Source organism: Panulirus ornatus, chromosome 15, assembly GCF_036320965.1.
Source record: "Panulirus ornatus isolate Po-2019 chromosome 15, ASM3632096v1, whole genome shotgun sequence".
NCBI lineage: Eukaryota > Metazoa > Arthropoda > Malacostraca > Decapoda > Palinuridae > Panulirus > Panulirus ornatus.
The window spans coordinates 18,751,477-18,773,211 of NC_092238.1; the positions used below are offsets into that span (position 1 = coordinate 18,751,477).

Below are 21,735 nucleotides of genomic sequence, written 5' to 3' on the forward strand. Positions count from 1 at the left end.
ATATTTATGTATATATATATGTATATATTTATGAAGTCTGTTGGGGATGAGAGAGCCTGGGAAGTGAGTCAGTTGTTGTTCGCTGATGATACAGCGCTGGTGGCTGATTCATGTGAGAAACTGCAGAAGCTGGTGACTGAGTTTGGTAAAGTGTGTGGAAGAAGAAAGTTAAGAGTAAATGTGAATAAGAGCAAGGTTATTAGGTACAGTAGGGTTGAGGGTCAAGTCAATTGGGAGGTAAGTTTGAATGGAGAAAAACTGGAGGAAGTGAAGTGTTTTAGATATCTGGGAGTGGATCTGGCAGCGGATGGAACCATGGAAGCGGAAGTGGATCATAGGGTGGGGGAGGGGGCGAAAATTTTGGGCGCCTTGAAAAATGTGTGGAAGTCGAGAACATTATCTCGGAAAGCAAAAATGGGTATGTTTGAAGGAATAGTGGTTCCAACAATGTTGTATGGTTGCGAGGCGTGGGCTATGGATAGAGTTGTGCGCAGGAGGATGGATGTGCTGGAAATGAGATGTTTGAGGACAATGTGTGGTGTGAGGTGGTTTGATCGAGTAAGTAACGTAAGGGTAAGAGAGATGTGTGGAAATAAAAAGAGCGTGGTTGAGAGAGCAGAAGAGGGTGTTTTGAAATGGTTTGGGCACATGGAGAGAATGAGTGAGGAAAGATTGACCAAGAGGATATATGTGTCGGAGGTGGAGGGAACGAGGAGAAGAGGGAGACCAAATTGGAGGTGGAAAGATGGAGTGAAAAAGATTTTGTGTGATCGGGGCCTGAACATGCAGGAGGGTGTAAGGAGGGCAAGGAATAGAGTGAATTGGAGCGATGTGGTATACAGGGGTTGACGTGCTGTCAGTGGAGTGAATCAAGGCATGTGAGGCGTATGGGGTGGACCATGGAAAGCTGTGTAGGTATGTATACACGTGTGTGGACATGTGTATGTACATGTGTATGGGGGGGGGGGTTGGGCCATTTCTTTCGTCTGTTTCCTTGCGCTACCTCGCAGACGCGGGAGACAGCGACAAAGTATAAAAAAAAAAAAAAAAAAAAAAAAAAAATATATATATTTATATATTATCCCTGGGGATAGGGGTGAAAGAATACTTCCTCGCGTGTCGTAGAAGGCGACTAGAGGGGACGGGAGCGGGGGGCCAGAAATCATCCCCTCCTTGTATTTTTTAACTTTCTAAAATGGGAAACAGAAGAAAGAGTCATGCGGTGAGTGCTCATCCTCCTCGAAGGCTCAGACTGGGGTGTCTAAATGTGTGTGGATGTAACCAAGATGTGAAAAAAAGGAGAGATAGGTAGTATGTTTGAGGAAAGGAACCTGGATGTTTTGGCTCTGAGTGAAACGAAGCTCAAGGGTAAAGGGGAAGAGTGGTTTGGGAATGTCTTGGGAGTAAAGTCAGGGGTTAGTTAGAGGACAAGAGCAAGGGAAGGAGTAGCAGTACTCCTGAAACAGGAGTTGTGGGAGAATGTAAGAAAGTAAATTCTCGATTAATATGGGTAAAACTGAAAGTTGATGGAGAGAGATGGGTATTTATTGGTGCATATGCACCTGGGCATGAGAAGAAAGATCATGAGAGGCAAGTGTTTTGGGAGCAGCTGAATGAGTGTGTTAGTGGTTTTGATGCACGAGACCAGGTTGTAGTGATGGGTGATTTGAATGCAAAGGTGAGTAATGTGGCAGTTGAGGGAATAATTGGTATACATGGGGTGTTCAGTGTTGTAAATGGAAATGAAGAGCTTGTAGATTTATGTGCTGAAAAAGGACTGGTGATTGGGAATACCTGGTTTAAAAAGTGAGATATACATAAGTATACGTATGTAAGTAGGAGAGATGGCCAGAGAGCATTATTGGATTACGTGTTAATTGACAGGCGCGCGAAAGAGAGACTTTTGGATGTTAATGTGCTGAGAGGTGCAACTGGAGGGATGTCTGATCATTATCTTGTGGAGGCTAAGGTGAAGATTTGTATGGGTTTTCAGAAAAGAAGAGTGAATGTTGGGGTGAAGAGGTTGGTGAGAGTAAGTGAGCTTGGGAAGGAGACTTGTGTGAGGAAGTACCAGGAGAGACTGAGTACAGAATGGAAAAAGGTGAGAACTATGGAAGTAAGGTGAGTGGGGGAGGAATGGGATGTATTTAGGGAATTAGTGATGGATTGTGCAAAAGATGCTTGTGGCATGAGAAGAGTGGGAGGTGGGTTGATTAGAAAGGGTAGTGAGTGGTGGGATGAAGAAGTAAGATTATTAGTGAAAGAGAAGAGAGAGGCATTTGGACGATTTTTGCAGGGAAAAAATGCAATTGAGTGGGAGCTGTATAAAAGAAAGAGACAGAAGGTCAAGAGAAAGGTGCAAGAGGTGAAAAAGAGGGCAAATGAGAGTTGGGGTGAGAGAGTATCATTAAATTTTAGGGAGAATAAAAAGATGTTCTGGAAGGAGGTAAATAAAGTGCGTAAGACAAGGGAGCAAATGGGAACTTCAGTGAAGGGCGCAAATGGGGAGGTGATAACAAGTAGTGGTGATGTGAGAAGGAGTTGGAGTGAGTATTTTGAAGGTTTGTTGAATGTGTTTGATGATAGAGTGGCAGATATAGGGTGTCTTGGTCGAGGTGGTATGCAAAGTGAGAGGGTTAGGGAAAATGATTTGGTAAACAGAGAATAGGTAGTAAAAGCTTTGCGGAAGATGAAAGCCGGCAAGGCAGCAGGTTTGGATGGTATTGCAGTGGAATTTATTAAAAAAGGGGGTGACTGTATTATTTACTGGTTGGTAAGGTTATTTAATGTATGTATGGCTCATGGTGAGGTGCCTGAGGATTGGCGGAATGCGTGCATAGTGCCATTGTACAAAGGCAAAGGGGATAAGAGTGAGTGCTCAAATTAGAGAGGTATAAGTTTGTTGAGTATTCCTGGTAAATTATATGGGAGGGTATTAATTGAGAGGTTGAAGGCATGTACAGAGCATCAGATTGGGGAAGAGCAGTGTGGTTTCAGAAGTGGTAGAGGATGTGTGGATTAGGTGTTTGCTTTGAAGAATGTATGTGAGAAATACTTAGAAAAGCAAATGGATTTGTATGTAGCATTTATGGATCTGGAGAAGGCATATGGTAGAGTTGATAGAGATGCTCTGTGGAAGGTATTAAGAATATATGGTGTGGGAGGCAAGTTGTTAGAAGCAGTGAAAAGTTTTTATCGAGGATGTATGGCATGTGTACGTGTAGGAAGAGAGGAAAGTGATTGGTTCTCAGTGAATGTAGGTTTGCGGCAGGGGTGTGTGATGTCTCCATGGTTGTTTAATTTGTTTATGGATTGGGTTGTTAGGGAGGTGAATGCAAGAGTTTTGGAAAGAGGGGCAAGTATGAAGTCTGTTGGGGATGAGAGAGCTTGGGAAGTGAGTCAGTTGTTGTTCGCTGATGATACAGCGCTGGTGGCTGATTCATGTGAGAAACTGCAGAAGCTGGTGACTGAGTTTGGTAAAGTGTGTGAAAGAAGAAAGTTAAGAGTAAATGTGAATAAGAGCAAGGTTATTAGGTACAGTAGGGTTGAGGGTCAAGTCAATTGGGAGGTGAGTTTGAATGGAGAAAAACTGGAGGAAGTGAAGTGTTTTAGATATCTGGGAGTGGATCTGGCAGCGGATGGAACCATGGAAGCGGAAGTGGATCATAGGGTGGGGGAGGGGGCGAAAATTCTGGGAGCCTTGAAGAATGTGTGGAAGTCGAGAACATTATCTCGGAAAGCAAAAATGGGTATGTTTGAAGGAATAGTGGTTCCAACAATGTTGTATGGTTGCGAGGCGTGGGCTATGGATAGAGTTGTGCGCAGGAGGATGGATGTGCTGGAAATGAGATGTTTGAGGACAATGTGTGGTGTGAGGTGGTTTGATCGAGTAAGTAACGTAAGGGTAAGAGAGATGTGTGGAAATAAAAAGAGCGTGGTTGAGAGAGCAGAAGAGGGTGTTTTGAAATGGTTTCGGGCACATGGAGAGAATGAGTGAGGAAAGATTGACCAAGAGAATATATGTGTCGAAGGTGGAGGGAACGAGGAGAAGAGGGAGACCAAATTGGAGGTGGAAAGATGGAGTGAAAAAGATTTTGTGTGATCGGGGCCTGAACATGCAGGAGGGTGAAAGGAGGGCAAGGAATAGAGTGAATTGGAGCGATGTGGTATACCGGGGTTGACGTGCTGTCAGTGGATTGAATCAAGGCATGTGAAGCGTCTGGGGTAAACCATGGAAAGCTGTGTAGGGATGTATATTTGCGTGTGTGGACGTATGTATATACATGTGTATGGGGGTGGGTTGGGCCATTTCTTTCGTCTGTTTCCTTGCGCTACCTCGCAAACGCGGGAGACAGCTACAAAGCAAAAAAAAAAAAAAAAAGAATATATATATATATATATATATATATATATATATATATATATATATATATATATATATATATATTTATATATTTATTTATTTTGCTTTGTCGCTGTCTCCCGTGTTAGCGAGGTAGTGCAGCCCAACCCGCCCACATACACATGTATATACATACATGTCCTCACACGCGCAATATACATATCTATACATCTCAATGTACACATATATATATACACACACAGACATATACATATGTACACATGTACATAATTCATACTGTCTGCCTTTATTTGTTCCCATCGCCACCTCGCCACACATGGAATAACAACCCCTTCCCCCCTCATGTGTGTGAGCTAGTACTAGGAAAGACACCAAAGGCCCCATTCGTTCACACTCAGTCTCTAGCTGTCATGTAATAATGCACCGAAACCACAGCTCCCTTTCCACATCCAGGCCCCACACAGTTTGCATGGTTTACCCTAGACGCGTCACATGCCCTGGTTCAATCCATTGATGGCACGTCGACCCCGGTATACCACATCGTTCCAATTCACTCAATTCCTTGCATGCCTTTCACCCTCCTGCATGTTCAGGCCCCGATCACTCAAAATCTTTTTCACTCCATCCTTCCACCTCCAATTTGGTCACCCACTTCTCCTCGTTCCCTCCACCTCTGACACATATATCCTCTTGGTCAATCTTTCCCCACTCATTCTCTCCATGTGACCAAACCATTTCAAAACACCCTCTTCTGCTCTCTCAACCACACTCTTTTTATTTCCACACATCTCTCTCACCCTTACATTACTTACTCGATCAAACCACCTCACACCACATATTGTCCTCAAACATCTCATTTCCAGCACATCCACCCTCCTGCACACAACTCTATCCATAGCCCATGCCTTGCAACCATACAACATTGTTGGAACCACTATTCCTTCAAACATACCCATTTTTGCTTTCCGAGATAATGTTCTCGACTTCCAAACATTCTTCAAGGCTCCCAGAATTTTCGCCCCCTCCCCCACCCTATGATTCACTTCCACTTCCATGGTTCCATCCACTGCCAGATCCACTCCCAGATATCTAAAACACTTTACTTCCTCCAGTTTTTCTCCATCAAACTTACCTCCCAATTGACTTGACCCTCAACCCTACTGTACCTAATAACCTTGCTCTCATTCACATTTACTCATAACTTTCTTCTTTCACACACTTTACCAAACTCAGTCACCAGCTTCTGCAGTTTCTTACATGAATCAGCCACCAGCGCTGTATCATCAGCGAACAACAACTGACTCACTTCCCAAGCTCTCTCATCCACAACAGACTTCATACTTGCCCCTCTTTCCAAAACTCTTGCATTCACCTCCCTAACAACCCCATCCGTAAACAAATTAAACAACCATGGAGACTTCACACACCCCTGCCACAAATCTACATTCACTGAGAACCAATCACTTTCCTCTCTTCCTACACGCACACATGCCTTACATCCTCGATAAAAACTTTTCACTGCTTCTAACAACTTGCCTCCCACACCATATACTCTTAAAACCTTCCACAGAGCATCTCTATCAACTCTATCATATGCCTTCTCCAGATCCATAAATGCTACATACAAATCCATTTGTTTTTCTAAGTATTTCTCACATACATTCTTCAAAGCAAACACCTGATCCATACATCTTCTACCACCTATGAAACCACACTGCTCTTCCCCAATCTGATGCTCTGTACATGCCTTCACCCTCTCAATCAATACCCTCCCATATGATTTACCAGGAATACTCAACAAACTTATACCTCTGTAATTTGAGCACTCGCTCTTATCCCCTTTGCCTTTTTACAGTGGCACTATGCAAGGATTCCACCAATCCTCAGGCACCTCACCATGAATCATACATACATTAGATAACCTTACCAGCCAGTCAACAATACAGTCACCCCCTTTTTTAATAAATTCCACTGCAATACCATCCAAACCTGCTGCCTTGCCGGCTTTCATCTTCCACAAAGCTTTTACTACCTCTTCTCTGTTTACCCAATCATTATCCCTAACCCTCTCACTTTGCACACCACCTCGACCAAAACACCCTATATCTGCCACTCTATCATCAGACACATTCAACAAACCTTCAAAATACTCACTCTATCTCCTTCTCACATCACCACTACTTGTCACATCACCACTACTTGTTATTACCTCCCCATTAGCCCCCTTCACTGAAGTTCCCATTTGCTCCCTTGTCTTATGCACTTTATTTGCCTCCTTCCAAAACATCTTTTTATGCTCCCTAACATTTAATGATACTCTCTCACCCCAACTCTCATTTGCCCTCTTTTTCACCTCTTGCACCTTTCTCTTGACCTCCTGCCTCTTTCTTTTATACATCTTCCACTCATTTGCATTATGTCCTCCAAAAATCATCCAAATGCCTCTCTCTTCTCTTTCACTATTAATCTTACTTCTTCATCCCACCACTCACTACCCTTTCTAATCTTCCCACCTCCCAAGCTTCTCATGCCACAAGCATCTTTTGCATAAGCCATCACTGCTTCCCTAAATACATCCCATTCCTCTCCCACTCCCCTTGCTTGCCTTCATCCATTGCCAGTTCTACCCCACCTCACAGGAAACAGCATCACTACCCCCTGCTTCAGTGAAGCAGCGCAAGGATAAGAGACAAAAGAAAGGCCGCATTTGTTCACACTTAGTCCCGAGCTGTCATGTGTAATGCACCAAAACCACAGCTCCCTGTCCACATCCAGGCCCCCCAGACTTTTATATGGTTATCCCAGATGTTTCACATGTCCTTGTTTAGTCCACTGACAGCATGTGAACCTCAATGTACCACATCATTCCAATTCACTCTATTCCTTGCATGCCTCTCACCCTCCTGTATGTTCAGGCCCCAATCACTCAGAATCTTTTTTACTCCATCCTTCCACCTCCAATTTGGTCTCCTGCTTCTCCTTGTTCCCTCCACCTTTGACACATATATCCTCTTTGTCAATCTTTCTCACTTATTCTCTCCATATGTCCAAACCATTTCAACACACCCTCCTCTGCTCTCTCAACCACAATCTTTTTATTTCCCCACATCTCTCTTACCCTTTCATTACTTATTCAATCAAACCAATTCACACCACTTGTCCTGAATCACTTCATTTCCAGCACATCCATCCTCCTCTGTACAGCCCTATCTGTAGCCCATGCCTCACAACCATATAATGCTGGAAATATTATTCCTTTAAACATACCCATTTTTTCTCTCTGAGATAACTTTCTTTCCACACATTCTTCATCGCTCCCAGAACCTTTGTATGATTATTGTCAACTTACCTCTTTTGTTTTTTGTCTCGCCTATTTGCATGCCTTTTTTAAAGATTTAAGTGCCTTGATATCCAAGCTGTACTCAGACTTTTGAGTACATCCATCTGAACCGTAGTGTTGATGGTTTAGTTTTCTTAGCACCTCTGGTATGAGGAGAACATAGAAGATGCTTTGGTAACATAATGCAAAGGGCAAAACAAGTGCAATACACAGTATGCCATAGTATTCTATGACTATATAGACTATATCCATGTCAAATGTACACAAGCTTTTTGCACAGCGTTGGCAACACCACACCACCATGCTGCCAGCCTAATGATGATTTCATTATTTTAAACATAAGCCCAATTAGATTTAAAAAAATATGTAATGGACTGTGCACATTATTAAAAAAAAATGGTGGAAATCAAACATTTATAAATCTAGAGGTCCCTGTACATGGAATTATTAAAAAAAAACTTTGATTTTGATAGTTCCATTTTTTTCACATATAAGATGTATGTGTTCCTCTAAGTCAGTGAAAAATCATAGCTCATTTATTTAATTGGGAAATGCAAGATATGGAAAGATCATATTTTGCTGACTCCGTGCTTAGCTTGGACAAGCATGTACAGTAAAATTTATTTAAACTTATACAACAAATTGTGATGTATTAACTTGAGAGATTCTATACTATGACACTTGATGATTAGGGCACATCAACGACTTGTGGCACACTTGATTCATATTTGCAACAATTTTGAAAGAGATTCTTTTACCTTCATATTTCTATTGTATGAATCGATAATTTCTTTTGATAATGAAATATGTTTATATTTTTAGGGGATTTTACAAAATTTTATTTTAATGTCACTGTAAAATACAGTGAACTCCTGTTTATCTGTAACTCATTTAGCATAGATGAAACTCCAAAAAGCAGCACCATTCAGTATTTCCCCTTCAGTTATTGGGGAATTTATCTGTACACAGGTATTTAACTTGAGTAGATTTATGAAATTAATGTATAATTACTGAGTAGACACTTCGTAAGAAATTACATAACATGATAGTAAAACACATAATAGTATGGTGGATGATATTGCAATTGAATTTATTAAGAAACAGGATGAATGTGTTGTTGTTTGATTGGTAAGGATATTCACTGTATGTATGGATCATGATGAAGTGCCTGTGGATTGGCAGAATACATGTGTAGTGCCAAAGGCAAAGTGGATAAAGGTGAGTGTTTAAACTATACAGGCACAAGTGTGTTGTGTATACCTGGAAAATTATGTGGGAGGGTATTGACTGAGAAAGTGAAGGCATGTACAGAGCATCATATTAGGGAGGTACTGTGTTGTTTCAGAAGTGTTAGAGGATGTGTGGATCAGGTGTTTGCATTGAAGAATGTGTGTGAGAAACACTTAGAAAAACAGATGGATTTGTATTTGGTATTTATAGATCTGGAGAAGGCATGTGATAGGTTGATAAAGATGCTATGTGGAAAGTCTTAAGAATATATGGTGTGAGAGGTAAGCTGCAAGAAGTAATGAGTTTATATGAAGGGTGTAAGGCATGTGTTCAAATAGGGAGAGAGGAGAGTGATTGGTTCCCAGTAAAGGTTGGTCCACAGCAGGGGTGTGTGATGTCCCCATGGTTGTTTAATTTGTTTATAGATGGGGGATTAGGGAGGTAATGGCAAGAGTTTTGGTGACAGGGCAAGTATGCAGTCTGTTGGAGATGAGAGGGCCTGGGGAGTGAGTGAGTTGATATTAGTTGGTATTGATACAGCTCTAGTGGCTGATTCCAGTGAGAAACTAAGATTTTGAGCAATCTGGGCCTGAACATGCAGGATGAAAGGCATGCACGGAATAGAGTGAATTGGAATGATATGGTGTACTGGAGTCATCATATTGTCATTGGACTGAACCAGGGCATGTGAAATTTCTGTGGTTAACCATGGAAAGGTTTATGGGGTCTGGATGTGGATAGGGAGCTGTGGTTTTGATACATTACATGGGACAGTTACCTAATGAGTGTGAGTGGATGTGGCCTTTTTTTGTCTGTTTCCTGGCACTGTCTCGCAGACACGGGGTGGTGATGCTGTTTCCTATGGGGCAGGTGGCACCAGAAATGAATGAAAGTGAGTAAATATGAATATGTACATGTGTATATATGTATGTGTATATTTTGGCTTTGAGTGAAACGGAGCTCAAGGGTAAAGGGGAAGAGTGGTTAGGGAAAGTCTTGGGAGTAAAGTCATGGGTTGTTGAAAGGACAGGAGCTAAGGAGGGAGGGCACTGTTCCTGAAGAAGGAGTTGTGGGAGTATGTGATAGAGTGTGAGAAAGTAAATTCTAGATTGATTTGGGTAAAACTGAAAGTGGATGGAGAGAGATGGATGATCATTGGTGCCTATGCACCTGGTCATAAGAGGAAAGATCATGAGAGGCAAGGTTTTGGGAGCAGCTGAGTGAGTGTGTTAACAGCTTTGATGCACGAGATCGGGTTATAGTGATGGGTGATTTAAATGCGAAGGTGAGTAATGTGGCAGTTCAGGGTATGTGTTGTAAATGGAAATGGTGAAGAGCTTGTGGATTTATGTGCTGAAAAAGGACTGGTGATTGGGAATACATGGTTTAAAAAGAGAGATATACATAAGTGTACGTATGTGAGTAGGAGAGATGGTCAAAGGGCATTACTGGATTATGTGTTAATGATAGGCTTATAAAAGAGAGACTTTAGGATGTTAATGTGCTGAGAGGGGCAGCTGGAGGGATGTCTGATCACTACAGTGTGGAGGCATAGATGAAGATTTGTAGAAGTGAGAATGCTGGGGAGAAGAGAGTGGTTTGATTAAGTGAGCTTGGAAAGGAGTCTTGTGTGAGGAAGTACCAGGAGAGATTGAGTGTAGAATGGCAAAAGGTGAGAGCAAATGACATGAGGGGGAGTGGGTGGGGAATGGGATGTATTTAGAGAAGCAGTGACAGTGGACAGATTAGAAAGGGTAGTGAGTGGTGGGATGAGGAAGTAAGGTTGTTAGTGAAAGAGAAAAGAGAGGAGTTTGGACGATACTTGCAGGGAAGTAGTGCAAATGACAGGGAGATGTATAAAAGAAAGTGGCAGGAGGTCAAGAGAAAGGTGCAAGAGGTGAAAAAGAGGGCAAATGAGAGTTGGGGTGTGAGAGTATCATTAGATTTTAGGGAGAATGAAAAGATGTTATGGAAGGAGGTAAATAACATGTGTAAGACAAGAGAACAAATGGGAACATCGGTGAAGGGGGCAATAATAGGTAGTGGTGAAGTGGGAAGATGGAGCGAGTATTTTGAAGGTTTGTTGAATGTGTTTGATGATAGAGTGGCAGATATTGGGTGTTTTGGGGTGGGTGGTGTTCAAAGGGTGATTGGTTTGGTAAACACAGAAAATTTAGTGAAAGCTTTGCGGAAGATGAAATCCACCAATGTGGCAGATATGGGTGGTATTGCCGTGGAATTATTAAGAAAAGAGGTGACTGTGTTGTTGATTGGTTGGTAAGGATATTCAGTGTATGTATGGATCATGGTGAAGTGCCTGAGGATTGGCAGATTGCATGCATAGCACCATTGTACAAAGGCAAAGGGGATAGAAGTGAGTGTTCAAACTACAAAGGCATAAGTTTGTTGAGTATTCCTTGGAAATTATATGAGAGGGTATTGATTGAGAGGGTGAAGACATGTACAGAGCATCAGATTGGGGAAGAGCAATATGGTTTCAGAAGTGGTAGAGGATGTGTGGATCAGGTGTTTGCTTGAAGAATGTATGTGAGAAATACTTAGAAAAATAAATGGATTAGTATGTAGCATTTATAGATCTGAAGAAGAAAAACAGATGGGTTTGTATGTAGCATTTATGGATCTGGAGAAGGCATATGATAGGGTTGATAGAAATGCTTTGCAGAAGGTTTTAAGAGTATATGGTATTGGAGGTAAGTTGCTGGAAGCAGTGAAAAGTTTTTACCTAGGATGTAAGGCATGTGTACAAGTAGCAAGAGAGGAAAGGGATTGGTTCCCAGTGAATGGTGGTTTGCAGCAGAGGTATATGATGTCTCCATGGTTGTTTTATTTGTTTGTGGATGGGGTGGTTAGGGAGGTAAATGCAAGAGTTTTGGAGCAAGGGACGAGTATGCAGTCTGTTGTGGATGAGAGGGCTTGGGAAGTGAGTCAGTTGTTGTTCTCCAGTGACACTGCTGTAGTGGCTGATTCTGGTGAGAAACTGCAGAGGTTAATGACCGAGTTTGGCAAAGTGTTTGAAAAGAGAAAGTTAAGTGTAAATGTGAATAATAGCAGGATTATTGGGTTCAGTAATATTGAGGGACAAGTTAAATGGGGATGTAAGTTTGAATGGAGAAAAACTGGAGGAAGTGAAGTGTCTTAAATATCTGGGAGTGGACTTAGCAGCGGATGGAACTATGGAAGCAGAAGTGAGTCAAAGGATGGGGGAGGGGGGTGAAAGTTCTGGGAGTGATGAAGAATGTGTGGAAGAAGAGAATGGTATCTCAGAGAGCAAAAATGGGTATGTGTGAAGGAATAGTAGTTCCAACAACGTTATATGGTTGCGAGGCATGGGCTAGAGATAGGGGTGTATGGAGGAGAGTGGATGTGTTGGAAATGAAATGTTTGAAGACAATATGTGGTGTGAGGTGGGTTGATTGAGTAAGTAATGAAAGGGTAAGAGAGATATGTGGAAATGAAAAGAGTGTAGATGAGAGAGCAGAAGAGGGTGTGTTTGGACATATGGAGAGATTGAGTGAGGAAAGATTGACAAAGAGGATATATGTGTCAGAGGTGAAGGGAACAAGGAAAAGCAAGAGACCAAATTGGAGGTGGAAGGATGGAGTGAAAAAGTTTTGAGCGATTGGGGCCTGAACATAAAGGAGGGTGAGAGGCATGCAAGGAATAGAGTGAATTGGAACAATGTAGTGTCTGGGGTCATTGTGCTGCCAGTGGACTGAACCAGGGCACGTGAAGCATCTGGGGTAAGCCATGGAAGGGTCTTTGGGGCTTAGATATGGTTTCAGTGCATTGCACATGACAGCTAGAGATTGAGGGTGAACGATTGTGGCCTTTTTTGTCTGTTTTCCTGGTGCTACCTCACTGAAGCAGGGGGTAGCGATGCTATATCCTGTGTAGGAGGGTAGCAACAGGAATGGATGAAGGCAAGCAAGTTTGAATATGTACATAAGTATATATGTATATGTCAGTGTATGTATATGTATGTATATGTTGATATGTATATGTATGTGTATGTATGGGCATTAATGTGTACATATGTATAAATGAGTGGATGGGCCATTCTTTGTCTGTTTCCTGGCGCTGCCTTGTTGACACGGGAAACAGTGATTGAGTATAACTAAATGAATATATGTATATGCATGTATATGTGCATGTATGTGTGTATATGTATATATGTGTGTATATATATATGGTTGCAAGGCATGGGCTATATATAGAGTTGTGCAGAGAAGGGTGGATATGCTGGAAATGAGATGTTTGAAGACAATATGTGGTGTGAGGTGGTTTGATCAAGTAAATAATTAAAGGGTGAGAGAGATGTGTGGTAATAAAAAGAGTGTGGTTGAGAGAGCAGAAGAGGGTGTTTTGAAATGGTTTGGTCACATGGAGAGAATGAGTGAGGAAAGATTGACCAAGAGGATATATGTGTCAGAGGTGGAGGGAACGAGGAGAAGTGGGAGACCAAATTGGAGATGGAAGGATGGAGTGAAAAAGATTTTGAGTGATCGAGGCCTGAACATGCAGGAGGGTGAAAGGCGTGCAAGGAATAGAGTGAATTGGAATGATGTTGTATACCGGGGTCGACGTGTTGTCAGTGGATTGAACCAGGGCATGTGAAGTGTCTGGGGTAAACCATGGAAAGTTTTGTTGGGCCTGGATGTGGAAAGGGAGCTGTGGTTTCGATGCATTATACATGACTGCTAGAGACTGAGTGTGAACAAATGTGGCCTTTGTTGTCTTTTCCTAGCACTACCTCGTGCACATGCGGGGGGAGGGGGTTGTCATTTCATGTGTGGCGGGGTGGCGACGGGAATGAATAAGGGCAGACAGTATGAATTATGTACATGTGTATATATGTATATGTCTGTGTGTGTATATATATATGTATACGTTGAGATGTATAGGTATGTATATGTGCATGTGTGGATGTGTATGTATATACATGTGTATGTGGGTGGGTTGGGCCATTCTTTCATCTGTTTCCTTGCGCTACCTCGCTAACGCAGGAGACAGCGACAGATTATAATAAAAAAGAATGTATAAAACCATGAGGAAAATGAAACCTGATAAGTTCCCAAGTGCTCATTTATTTACTGATCACATCTTCATATATATTATACATTTTTCATATGTATATATATGTATGTGTGTGTGTGTGTGTATATGTGCGTATGTATGTGTATGTGTATATATATATATGTATATTATCCCTGGGGATAGGGGTGAAAGAATACTTCCCACACATTCCTCGCGTGTCGTAGAAAGCGACTAGAGGGGACGGGAGCAGGGGGCCAGAAATCCTCCCTTCCTTGTATTTTTTTAACTTTCTAAAATGGGAAACAGAAGAAGGAGTCACGCGGGGAGTGCTCATCCTCCTCGAAGGCTCAGATTGGGGTGCCTAAATGTGTGTGGATATAACCAAGATGTGAAAAAAGGAGAGATAGGTAGTATGTTTGAGGAAAGGAACCTGGATGTTTTGGCTCTGAGTGAAACGAAGCTCAAGGGTAAAGGGGAAGAGTGGTTTGGGAATGTCTTGGGAGTAAAGTCAGGGGTTAGTGAGAGGACAAGAGCAAGGGAAGGAGTAGCAGTACTCCTGAAACAGGAGTTGTGGGAGTATGTGATAGAATGTAAGAAAGTAAATTCTCGATTAATATGGGTAAAACTGAAAGTTGATGGAGAGAGATGGGTGATTATTGGTGCATATGCACCTGGGCATGAGAAGAAAGATCATGAGAGGCAAGTGTTTTGGGAGCAGCTAAATGAGTGTGTTAGTGGTTTTGATGCACGAGACCAGGTTATAGTGATGGGTGATTTGAATGCAAAGGTGAGTAATGTGGCAGTTGAGGGAATAATTGGTATACAAGGGGTGTTCAGTGTTGTAAATGGAAATGGTGAAGAGCTTGTAGATTTATGTGCTGAAAAAGGACTGATGATTGGGAATACCTGATTTAAAAAGCGAGATATACATAAGTATACTTATGTAAGTAGGAGAGATGGCCAGAGAGCGTTATTGGATTATGTGTTAATTGACAGGCGTGCGGAAGAGAGACTTTTGGATGTTAATGTGCTGAGAGGTGCAACTGGAGGGATGTCTGATCATTATCTTGTGGAGGCTAAGGTGAAGATTTGTATGGGTTTTCAGAAAAGAAGAGTGAATGTTGGGGTGAAGAGGGTGGTGAGAGTAAGTGAGCTTGGGAAGGAGACTTGTGTGAGGAAGTACCAGGAGAGACTGAGTACAGAATGGAAAAAGGTGAGAACAATGGAAGTAAGGGGAGTGGGGGAGGAATGGGATGTATTTAGGAATCAGTGATGGATTGCGCAAAAGATGCTTGTGGCATGAGAAGAGTGGGAGGTGGGTTGATTAGAAAGGGTAGTGAGTGGTGGGATGAAGAAGTAAGAGTATTAGTGAAAGAGAAGAGAGAGGCATTTGGACGATTTTTGCAGGGAAAAAATACAATTGAGTGGGAGATGTATAAAAGAAAGAGACAGGAGGTCAAGAGAAAGGTGCAAGAGGTGAAAAAAAGGGCAAATGAGAGTTGGGGTGAGAGAGTATCATTAGATTTTAGGGAGAATAAAAAGATGTTCTGGAAGGAGGTAAATAAAGTGCGTAAGACAAGGGAGCAAGTGGGAACTTCAGTGAAGGGCGCAAATGGGGAGGTGATAACAAGTAGTGGTGATGTGAGAAGGAGATGGAGTGAGTATTTTGAAGGTTTGTTGAATGTGTTTGATGATAGAGTGGCAGATATAGGGTGTTTTGGTCGAGGTGGTGTGAAAAGTGACAGGGTTAGGGAAAATGATTTGGTAAACAGAGAAGAGGTAGTAAAAGCTTTGCGGAAGATGAAAGCCGGCAAGGCAGCAGGTTTGGATGGTATTGCAGTGGAATTTATTAAAAAAGGGGGTGACTGTATTGTTGACTGGTTGGTAAGGTTATTTAATGTATGTATGACTCATGGTGAGGTGCCTGAGGATTGGCGGAATGCGTGCATAGTGCCATTGTACAAAGGCAAAGGGGATAAGAGTGAGTGCTCAAATTAGAGGTATAAGTTTGTTGAGTATTCCTGGTAAATTATATGGGAGGGTATTGATTGAGAGGGTGAAGGCATGTACAGAGCATCAGATTGGGGAAGAGCAGTGTGGGTTCAGAAGTGGTAGAGGATGTGTGGATCAGGTGTTTGCTTTGAAGAATGTATGTGAGAAATACTTAGAAAAGCAAATGGATTTGTATGTAGCATTTATGGATCTGGAGAAGTCATATGATAGAGTTGATAGAGATGCTCTGTGGAAGGTATTAAGAATATATGGTGTGGGAGGCAAGTTGTTAGAAGCAGTGAAAAGTTTTTATCGAGGATGTAAGGCATGTGTACGTGTAGGAAGAGAGGGAAGTGATTGGTTCTCAGTGAATGTAGGTTTGCGGCAGGGGTGTGTGATGTCTCCATGGTTGTTTAATTTGTTTATGGATGGGGTTGTTAGGGAGGTGAATGCAAGAGTTTTGGAAAGAGGGGCAAGTATGAAGTCTGTTGGGGATGAGAGAGCTTGGGAAGTGAGTCAGTTGTTGTTCGCTGATGATACAGCGCTGGTGGCTGATTCATGTGAGAAACTGCAGAAGCTGGTGACTGAGTTTGGTAAAGTGTGTGAAAGAAGAAAGTTAAGAGTAAATGTGAATAAGAGCAAGGTTATTAGGTACAGTAGGGTTGAGGGTCAAGTCAATTGGGAGGTGAGTTTGAATGGAGAAAAACTGGAGGAAGTGAAGTGTTTTAGATATGTGGGAGTGGATCTGGCAGCGGATGGAACCATGGAAGCGGAAGTGGATCATAGGGTGGGGGAGGGGGCGAAAATTCTGGGAGCCTTGAAGAATGTGTGGAAGTCGAGAACATTGTCTCGGAAAGCAAAAATGGGTATGTTTGAAGGAATAGTGGTTCCAACAATGTTGTATGGTTGCGAGGCGTGGGCTATGGATAGAGTTGTGCGCAGGAGGATGGATGTGCTGGAAATGAGATGTTTGAGGACAATGTGTGGTGTGAGGTGGTTTGATCGAGTAAGTAACGTAAGGGTAAGAGAGATGTGTGGAAATAAAAAGAGCGTGGTTGAGAGAGCAGAAGAGGGTGTTTTGAAATGGTTTGGTCACATGGAGAGAATGAGTGAGGAAAGATTGACCAAGAGGATATATGTGTCGGAGGTGGAGGGAACGAGGAGAAGAGGGAGACCAAATTGGAGGTGGAAAGATGGAGTGAAAAAGATTTTGTGTGATCGGGGCCTGAACATGCAGGAGGGTGAAAGGAGGGCAAGGAATAGAGTGAATTGGAGCGATGTGGTATACCGGGGTTGACGTGCTGTCAGTGGATTGAATCAAGGCAAGTGAAGCGTCTGGGGTAAACCATGGAAAGCTGTGTAGGTATGTATATTTGCGTGTGTGGACGTATGTATATACATGTGTATGGGGGTGGGTTGGGCCATTTCTTTCGTCTGTTTCCTTGCGCTACCTCGCAAACGTGGGAGACAGCGGCAAAAAAAAAAAAAAAAAAAAAAAAAATCTTCAGGGGAGATACAAGAATGAGATGGAAGACATAGAACAGTCAGTTGATATACAAGTAAGAGACATAGTTATGTCTAGATCATGCAAACCACTGTGACCTTTTCCAATGTGTGTACATGAGTGGTGGATCTGTCTGTTTCCGGATACTAATGCAAGAAACGACAATCAAGTATGATAGAAAAATATTATACGTATTCTATACTTTTCTCACTAATAGATATATTACAAATATGATGTAGTACAGTCATGAAGTAGCATGAGATGGGTGCCAAAAAAGTCCATGCAGTAGTAAATCACACTGTTATTTTATTACCCAAAATGCCATCAGCACATTGTTGCCACATTTCATCTTGTAAATGGTCATACTGAAACTGAAATTATTGTACAACTATTTCATAAAATTTTCATAATGTGCAGTAACCATCTCTTAATTGATATTTATGTCCACCATATGCTATCCCATATTGTAAAATCAGGAAATTAATAAACTGGTACCTCTTGTAATAAACATTCATTAAAATGCTCAACTTGCTGATAACCTTCAAGTGCAACTGTTGTGGCATTCGCATAGCATTCACTTGTCCATTCTTGCAGGTGTAATGTAAGTAAACATCAATGGTATATCAGTCCTTGCTCCCTCTCTTCCACTCATCAAGTGTTGACTTGAACCTGTATGTGTTGATCTCCCAGCTACTAATGCAAGCTAATGCTATTAACCCTAAACCTGGACCACCAGTATACCTCTGCCCACAGTGCCAAATGCCTATCACTGAAAAGCATTACTCCATGAGATGATCCATCAGGACTTAGTGGTATTGTCTCCTCTGTGCATCAATTTCAACTTTAGATACTACTCTAAACAGAAATGCAGCAATCTTTAGACAGCATTTCACAAAACCTCATCTCAAGCCCCTGACCTCCAGCAGAAACTCCCAACAAATAAAAGCACAGTATACACACTCTCATTCTTCACAAGTAAACTAATCTGTTCCACAGGATCCCACTACCAAGCTAAAAATCTTGCAGCTAAGTGCTAATGGCATTGGGAACAAACACACAGAAATACTCAGCTAACTTAGTGAACACAACATCCATATAACCCTTATTGAGGAAACCAGGCTAACACCCTGGTCTGCTTTCCCACCTGTACAACTACTCAGCTGTAAGAATAAATAACAAGAACAAGAAGGGGGACTCATAACACACATCCAGCAAACTATACCTCTCTCCAACACCACTGACATTATGAAACAGCTCACTGACAGTAACAAAAACACCCTAGAAATACATTCAATAAAGATAGAATTTCACAGTACTAACTACAGCATAATTAGTATCTACATACCTCTCCCCCTCCACATGCTCCCCTCCACCCAAATGCACTCCCCAACTACAGAACATTGCCAGTATGCCCAACACCTACCTCTTTGGAGATTTTAATGTCCACTATTCCACTTTGCTCAACACACCCCAAGTATCTTCAAGCTCAGCTGCTTATAAACTAACTGAAACCTCTCATTATCCTTAACCTGTGCAACCATCCAACCATCTCCAGCAACCAATGTTGCAAGACATCATCTGCTCACCAGCTCTATACATGAAGACCAGATGAAACACTATACAGACTATCTTCAGACTGCCTGCCCAGCCTGATGACACTATCTAGCCCACCCAATCAAAACATTCTTAAAAAACTTACACAAACTACGGGAAAGCAGACAAGTTAGCCGTCACATAATGCACGGAAACAAAGCTACAAAACTGCAGTATTGGTGATTTCTCATCCCTAGATCATGTAGTTGCACATTACATCAGCACCTCTAACCAAGCCAGTAATCATATACCAGAAGGGCACAGAAATAATATAACCTAATATCTCACAAGTGACACCTCATAAAGCAAAGAAACCAGCTCAGCCATAACCAGTCACCATCAACAAAAATCAGAGAATAGATTTTGACTCTAAATAACACCATCATTGACTTAATCACTGAAAGAAAAATGAAAACTGGCACTGCTTTGTCAAAACAATGAATGACAAAAATCCAAATCTACCAATTCTGGCTTTGAGGGAGGTACTTTTTTTTATACATCCATGTAAGGCAGCATGTTTTAGGAAAAGAAGGATGTGCAATTCTACTGTCACCAAGAGTATGGAAGAGTGTTACAGAGCATAGATGGAATGGATCAAGAATAGTGTGGGTGAAAGAAAAGATTGGGATTGTGAAATATACATAGGTATGTGTATATGCACCTGTGAATAGGAAGTCTGTATGAGGTAAGGATGAAGTTATGCTTTTTGGAGGAATTTGAATGGATGTATAAATGGTTTCGAGAATGAGAAACTTGGTCATATTTGTTGTACTGAATGCAAAAGTGGGATATAATGGAACTCGTGAGATAGTTGGTAAATGGGGAGCGCCTGGAGTAAATGAGAATAGAAGCTATCTTGTGGATATTTGTAATGAGAGGGGTTTATTCCTTGCAAACACTTTTTTCAGCACAAGATGATCCTCAGATATACATGGATGAGGAATGATGGAAGAGAAGAGCAAAGGGCTTTGATTGACTATGTGGCAGTGGATGAAAGACTGAGAAAGGCTGTGCTGTTTGTGAGTGTTGTAAGAAGATTCTTTGGGGACTTTGACCATTTTGCAGGTTCTTGTGGGGATGAGGATCAGGGATAAGTGGAGTTATGGTGGAAGGAAGAATGGAGATATGTTGGCAAGCAAGAAGATAAATCAGGAAAATACAGGGAGGAGTATGAAAGGAAGGTAACTAAGAACTTAGATGTAAGTTCAGTGAATGTAGGAATGCAGTCATGTGTGAGAGGTGTTTAAAATGTTTAGAGAGATACTAGTAAAGGTTGTAGAATCAGTAGTTGGATGCAAGGTAGTAAGATACAGGTATAAAAAGGGCAATGCATGGTGGACAGAAGAGATGAAGACTTCTGTGGAAAAGAAGAAAAAGGCATATGGTAGATTGCTCAATAGGAATGTACCAGTGGAAGTCCATCAAAAGAGGAGGGAAGAGTATAAAATATGTAAGTGAAATATTAAGAAGCAGATGGAGGAAAGCAAAGAAAGAGTAGATGAAGATTTTGGAAGAAAGGTAAGTGAAAAGTTTCAGGATGATAAGAAACTATACTGGAATTAGTTGAAAAAGGAGAGAGGTGTATGTAAGAGTGGAACTGTTGATGTGAGAAGTAAGGAAATGGGAATTGCTGAATCAAAAGGAGGAAGTGAAAGGAAGATGGAAAGAGTATTTTGAAAAACTGATTAATGTGGGAGAAGAGGAGGCAGCAGTTATTACATGCATGGGAATGGAGGAGGGAAGGAAGAGGATACAAGTGTAGGGGCCTATAGCAAAGAGGGAGGTAAAAGGGGCAATAACGAGGCTGAAGGTTGGAAAGGCACCTGGAGTGAATGGTATTACGGCTGAAATGCTGAAGTATGGAGGAGAAAGTGTGAAAGAATGGATGCATTTTGTATGTGATTTAGCATGGAAACAGAAGTTTGTGCCTGAGGATTGGGTGAAAGCTATCATTGTTCCATTATTTAAAGGAAAAAGTATGAAAGATGTATGTAGCAATTATAGGGAATAAGTCTGTTAGGTATACCAGGAAAAGTGTGTGCAAAAATGTTAATTGACAGAGTGATGGAAGTGACTGAATGCAGAATAAGTGGAGAACAAGGGGATTTTTAGGAAAGGTACAGGATATGTAGATCAGATTTTTGTTGTAAAGATAATCATGGAAAATTATTTAGCAAAAGGTAAGAAGTTGTATGCAGCTTTTATGGATCTGGAGAAAGCATATGACAGAGGTGAGTGGAATGCTTTGTGGGATGTATTAAGGATATATAGTATAGGGAAACTATTAGATGGTGTAAAACCATTCTGTAGAGTAGCAAATGCATGTGTAAGAGCAGATGAAAAGCTGAGCAAAAGTTTTGGGATACATGTAGGTGTGAGGCAGGGCTGTGTGATGTCACCATGGCGTATATATATATATATATATATATATATATATATATATATATATATATATATATATATATATATATATAATTTTTTTTTTTCTTTTTTTTTTTGCCACTGTCTCCCGTGTTTGCGAGGTAGTGCAAGGAAACAGACCCACCCCCAACCCACCCCCATACACATGTATATACATACGTCCACACACGCAAATATACATACCTACACAGCTTTCCATGGTTTACCCCAGACGCTTCACATGCCCTGATTCAATCC

At 41.6% G+C, this 21,735-nt stretch overlaps 1 protein-coding gene across 1 annotated transcript in view; it reads left to right on the forward strand.

The window, feature by feature from the left end:
• The window catches only part of LOC139753738 (tuberin-like), a 466,749-nt gene that overhangs the window by 273,195 nt on the left and 171,819 nt on the right, over positions 1-21,735 (forward strand). The gene's annotated exons all lie outside the window — the stretch shown is intronic.